The sequence below is a fragment of the Curcuma longa genome, chromosome 21 (genome assembly GCF_044706935.1).
Source record: "Curcuma longa cultivar G26 ecotype Majalengka, Jawa Barat chromosome 21, ITB_CL_G26_1.1, whole genome shotgun sequence".
NCBI classification, from domain to species: domain Eukaryota; kingdom Viridiplantae; phylum Streptophyta; class Magnoliopsida; order Zingiberales; family Zingiberaceae; genus Curcuma; species Curcuma longa.
Window position 1 is genome coordinate 7,265,052 of NC_133881.1, and position 6,362 is coordinate 7,271,413.

The following is a 6,362-nucleotide window of genomic DNA, read 5'->3' on the forward strand; positions in this document are numbered from 1 at the left end:
TTACAAAAATCTAAAAGATTTTGTCAAAAGGAGATGATTACATCAATTTTGACTACGAGTAAAAATAAAAAATTGAATGATAAGAACAAGCTCAATCAGTGGTGGCACCAATTTCGAGCACCCCGCTTTGATACTAATTGTTAGATCGAAAAAATACACGTATTCCAAAGTGCACTTTTTTATACCAAAAATACAGAACATTGGTACTCATGATGAACTACTTGGAATACAATGATCTTCTTCCGAGATAGGAAATGATTATCCCCGTCTCTCGCTCTGTTGCCATGGCGAAAGAATGTAAAGCAAAGCGATCGATGCGCTCCCCCACCACTGAGGTCGCCATTTCCGAGCCTGCCGCTGAGGAGAGGGCGCCGTAGACAAAGGCACCTCCCTTTGTGGTTGTTGCTGAGACCGCTGCAGAAGGGGAGGAAATTAAGAAGCTTACTGAGGTCGTGGTCGAGGCGGAAGCACCCGAGGGCGAGGAAAAAAATCCCGAGGTCATTTAATCTAACACACAAATAATTAAAAAAAATATTTTCAAAACTTTATCTTAAATTAGTAGTGTGGAAAGTAAATTTAAATTTTTTTTAAAAAAAATGCTTGAGTGGTGTTTGTACCAATTTAGAACGATTACGAAATTCTAAAAGATTTTGTCAAAAGGAGATGATTGTATCAATTTTGACTATGAGTAAAAATAACAAAAATCAAACGATAAGAACAAGCTCAATCGGTGGTAGCATCAATTTCGAGCACCCCGCTTTGATACTAATTGTTAGATCGAGAAAGTGCTATAGGGAGTGAATAGCGCGTTTCATACACTTTCAGAAAACGTTCAAATTCAAATCGTTGCAACAGAAATAAAACAAATATCAACATAAAAATATAATTATTTTTTACTTGATTCGCAGTCGCTTGGCTAATATTCCAAGGCCCATAGTCAGGTTGACTACTTCGTTGGACAATCACTATTCACCTTCTTATCGAATAAGAAAAAAGTTCATTTCTTTACAATAGTAGGATTCGGTAACAACCTATCAACCCTTAAAGATTAAAAGCACAAAAGAAACGTGTAAAGACAAATAAGAACTAATAAGGTGTTATCAAAGGCTAGGTTCGTTTGAACTTGTAGCGATTTTACGGTGTCATTCCGTTGTTGAAGCTTGAGCACATCGTCTTGGAGACTTAGATTCACAGAGTAACACTTGGACAATTAAGGAAGGAGTTATTCTGCAACTTTGGTAGAATTATACTTTTATAGGATGATCCGGGAGCTTGGATCCACTTTCGAACGCCTCTAACAAGGTCAATCAAATCTCATCGTTGACTTATCCGTTTTTGGGCATTTGGAAACCTTTCAAGCGCTTGAAATGCTGATGTGGCGGCTACTGGATCAAACTTCACTTCGGTTGTGACTTATCCTTTTTCAGATGCCTGGAAGATGACGTATACCGACCAATCAAAACTCACCAACTTAGCTGTTGTGTTTTGCCCGATCCAAGCGCTTAGAATGGTTCCAAGCACTTGGAACCCTTTCCAAGCACCTGGATCTGTCTAGGCTTCAATGTGCGTGACTTGCATCACAATGTTAGTACAAACATAGTGTCATGAGTATTAACGACAACTTACAGCTGCTCGGTCTCAACTTTTGATCTCTCATGAAAGCTTAAGTTGGACCGACGCCTACTGCTCTTTTTCCGAGAGTCCATCCTTACTACTTAGCTCGGGAGAGTTTACTTGATGCCAAACCTTAATCCACTCGCCTGTTTGGAGTTTTGCTTAGTTGATCTTGACCCTCGAAACTTTCGCTTGACCTCTGGTCCTCGACCCCATCTAGACTTCTATCTGATGTTCTCGACCCTCAGGGCTTCCTACCTGATGTACTCGATCTATCAAATCTTCTTATTCAGTCCCTCCGACCAGGTTTCCTTATCTAGTACCACTAATTAGTACTTCTTTGCCTAGTCTCAATTAGAACTTCCTACAAATTTGATAAGCATTTTAAATCACAAATAACCTTAATTTTGACTCTTTGCCAATATCAAAACTCAAGTTTGATTGAATGGTGCTACTTGTACCAACATTCTCGATTTAACCTGATGACTGATTAGAAACTTTTGTAGAGTCAGATTAGTGACTTCTAAGATGAGTTGAATCGTAAAAATTGAATATCTGGATTATTAAAAAAGTCAATACATAGCTCCCCGATACAACGTAGTGGTAAGAGACATGGTAGTTTACCCATGCATCTAAGATTCGATTCTTATGTTGGACAATCTTACATTTGCAATGCTTGAATTAGCGGGATAGTTGGGCTACCGTGTCGAGATCTACTTGTGCTTCTAGATTTATTTGATGGATGAACCCGGAGCAAAGATTGTAACTTGAAGATTAGTTAGACTCAAGATCCAAATACCTAGATTTAAAAAAAACAACAGAATGATCAATAAATGTAGATATACACTCTTGCCAACATGGAGTATAAAATTGGCAACATACATGTAGTTGATTGATGTTTATCCCTTAAACTTCCCAATATATTGTATTATTATTATTTTTAATTTGTATGTATAATCTACATGTTTTCGTAAGTTTCCTAAGCAACGAAATATTTTTTTTTGACCTTTTTCAGTATATGACTTTGTAAAATAAAAAAAAGTTTTTAATATCAATATTTAAATAAATATTTTAACAAAAAAATACTATATTTTATTAATTATATTTTAGGTGAAACGGTTCGCAACGGACGCACCAATTCGGCCCGATAGACCGGTACGGACGCACCAATTCGGTCCGATAGACCGGTACGATATAATGCCATTCGATGAACCCGATTTTGCCCTAATCCCCGAGTCCTCTCCTCTTTCTTCTTAGCCACGCTTTCTCTCCGTAGCGCCGGCCAAATCGAACTTAGTTCGCCGACGACGATTGGTATTTTCTTTGCTCCTCCTTCTTTTCGATTATTTTATCGCATTATTGACACTCCTGTTCCTCTGTTGATAGACGCGAAGGGGGGGGGGGGGGGGGGGGGGGGGGGGGGGGGGGTTAGTTCTAGGGTAGGCTTTGATTTACTCCTCTTATGCATTTTTCACAATTAGTTTTTTGTTCTGGATTTTGATAGCTCGATTGTTCCTGTTCTTACCCGAGGATACAATTCTTAAATTTCTGAGTTATAAATTTTGGGAGACGAGAACGTTCGTGGGCAAACCAGCGAGAGAAAGGTGGAAGGGCCTAAAAGAATGGCCGCACAGCATTCGCAGCAGCAACAGCAAATGCCAGCTGGCGACGGCCTCACTTCCCAGTTCGCTAACTTGCCAAAAGCTCAATTGTATGAGATCATGTCTCAAATGAAAGTATGCTTCTGTTCCCTTTTCCCTTTTTCTTTTTCATGTACTCAAGAAGGAAATTATTTTGCTCAATATTTTTATTCTTCTTTTTGAAGGTTTTAATAGATCAGAATCAAAAACAGGCGAGGCAGATTCTCATTGATAACCCTCAGCTAACTCGAGCTCTCTTCCAGGTTAATTATCTACTATTCCTTGCTTCCCCTTTGGCCTTCTGTCGCATTAAAGTAAAACAAGTTTCTTTCTATTTTTTTTTTATATCTTGGGATTGAATTATTAAGTTGATCCAAGTTCTGCGTGGGCATTAATCCTGTGATTACTCATTCTTCTATATAATATTTTCTACTTGCAAATAATGTGCTTCATGCATTTGGTGATCTTTACTACTTTTATTTCGTTTTATTCATAATCTAGTGATGATGTTGATATCAAAGTTTCTAGAATCACATTAATTTTATTTTAAATCATAGAGCCAAACCCAACACATTTTAATAATTACTGGTCTGATCATGGAACCATGATTAGGTTCCTAAGTAAAGTCATCATATATAATTACTGGTGAGAACAGTAATTGTTGTCTGTTTCTAGCCAACTCTTATTGATTATTTTGCTTGTTATGGCTACATAAATTAGTAAATTTCGTTTGTATTTTTCAAGGCTGCATCACAATTCTTTTTCACTTTGAGAAAAAAGATTAAATTGTTTGATATAATACTCATAAAATATTTAAGTTTGATAAATTTTACCCTGCATTAGATGATTCTTAACAAAAATTACAGCCATTTTTGGGGGAAATGCCAATTTCTAATTAGGACCTGAAAAATTTAAGAAAAAGGTGCCGCTTTGTCAGTGCTATTTAAATGTTTAAGGTTGTCCATAAACATTTTCAAACTACACAAATGTTTCTGGAACATTTATAATTATTCTTATGAGCATATGAAAAAAAATAGAATACATGTCCAGTCAATTTGATATTCGGATTCATGGCGTTATACATGATTAGTGCTAGCTCATGGTGAGGCAAGGTTTAAGATGATTTGGATTATAATGATATGTGGATGGATAAGCCTTACATAGAGTCCAATGGCAAGATAAGATTAGTGCAGAAAACTTGAAATAGTTGAGATTCACTTTTTGTTTGCTATTTACTGTTGCTAGATGGATAAAATAAAAAATCTACTTGAAGGAGAGCTAATTGGTTTTGTACTCATTGATTTGAAGAAAGCAATGCTACTTTATGAGGACTCCACTGTATTGCATATGATGTGTTAATGTGCTAAAAAATAACTATCGAAAGAAGGCTTAATAACTGTAATATAATAGCTGTTAGAATTTTCAAGGATAAATATTCTGTTAGGGATAAATATTCTATTTTTCTTTTTTATAGAATAATTCTTCTAAAATAAGTCCCTATATTTGTGTATAAATAGGGGCTATCTCTTGTAATAAAGCAAGATTTCATATTATTTTACATGGTATCAGAGCGGGATTAGGTTTAATTTTTTTTCCGCCACCATATGCGAAGGAGCTTTCCTCTCCTTCCTCCGAATCGCGGCGTCTCCTTCCTTGTCCCGCGCTTCTGTCTCGCCGTCAACCAAGCGCCTCTGATTTCAGTGTTTGGAGCACGACGCCACGCGAAAGAGCCTTCCTCTCCTTCGGATTGCGGAGTCGACCGAATCACGCCTCTGTCTCACCGTCGACAGAGGACCGAGCTTATTTGTCCTGTAGTTTTGCTTCATCAGCAGCCAAAAGCATCTCTCCCAATCGCGATTCCTCCCAATCGCGATCCCTTCCAATCGCGATTCCTGATCTGTCCTGCGGTTCTGCTGCTTCATCGGCGATATTCCTGCACTGCATCCCTGTGTTTGCGTGGTGTCTCTCGGCGGCGGCCACGTGATGGTAGTGTTTTGTTGGGGAATTATTTATTTATATATTTTCCCTTTATTTATTTTTGTCACTTACACTCATCAAAATTAATTATTTATTTTATTATCAAACCCCTATTTATCGCTAAAGTAGTATAGAGAGGTCCGGGTCGTCTCTCTCACGGACTTAATGACCGAAAGTTATTATAGACAAAATGGTGCGGGGTTTTATTATGTTTTATTCCTATTTACAATCAACAATCTTATTACAATAGTATATGATACATACAACAATCAATCATCAAACCTATGATACATACATTCAACAATCTCATTTTCATTAACATACAACAAGTTCCATAAATCTACAAATTACTCCACATACTATACATAAATAAACAACAACTAACTCATGATACATACATACATCTATGACATATATAAACATACATCATATAAATCATACATCATACAACAACACACATACATACAACATCCTACTACTCAACCTACATCATATTATACAACATTTTAAACATACAACATGCAAAACTACATAATTCCTACATCATGCATCACCATACACATGCAATATTCACATACATCACACTAAGATACACAAAGCAGACAATAATCTACATGTGATCACAAATATTTTACAAGTCAAGTAACCGAATACACATTTCCAAACAAATCAATTTCAACAATATATACAAAGGTTCAACATACAACAATTGATTAGCAATTAGAATTAGAATTAGAAATTTCATCAAAGAACATGTTAGGATTAGAATTAGAAATTAGGATTAGCAATTAGAATTAGATTAAAAGTTAGGGTTAGACTGAATTAGAGTTAAAATTAGAACAAAGTTAAGTTTACAGCATATACACAATATACATAGTGAATGGGGGTTTTGATGTATAAACATAGAACTGAACAGGTAATAGACAAAACAAAAAACTATCATGCTAGGGTTAGGAAAATCCTTCCTTTTCCTCCCCTATTCGGCCCCAAACAGTCCAACACTAGCAAGGGCAATGACGCAGTGACGATGGATTCATCGGAGAAATCACTCACGGCAAACACGAACAGAGCAGCACAACACGAAGTGTCTCCTATTCCAACCTCATACCTGCTGAAATCACAGACAAAATA

At 36.7% G+C, this 6,362-nt stretch overlaps 1 long non-coding RNA gene across 1 annotated transcript; it reads left to right on the forward strand.

Annotated features, from left to right (window-relative positions):
* The first annotated feature begins 2,849 nt into the window (after positions 1-2,849).
* Positions 2,850-3,524, forward strand: LOC141814287 (uncharacterized). The gene is made up of 3 exons (XR_012600477.1): positions 2,850-2,928; positions 3,119-3,350; positions 3,440-3,524. It is a non-coding gene; the product is annotated as an uncharacterized LOC141814287 (long non-coding RNA).
* Positions 3,525-6,362: the final 2,838 nt, after the last annotated feature.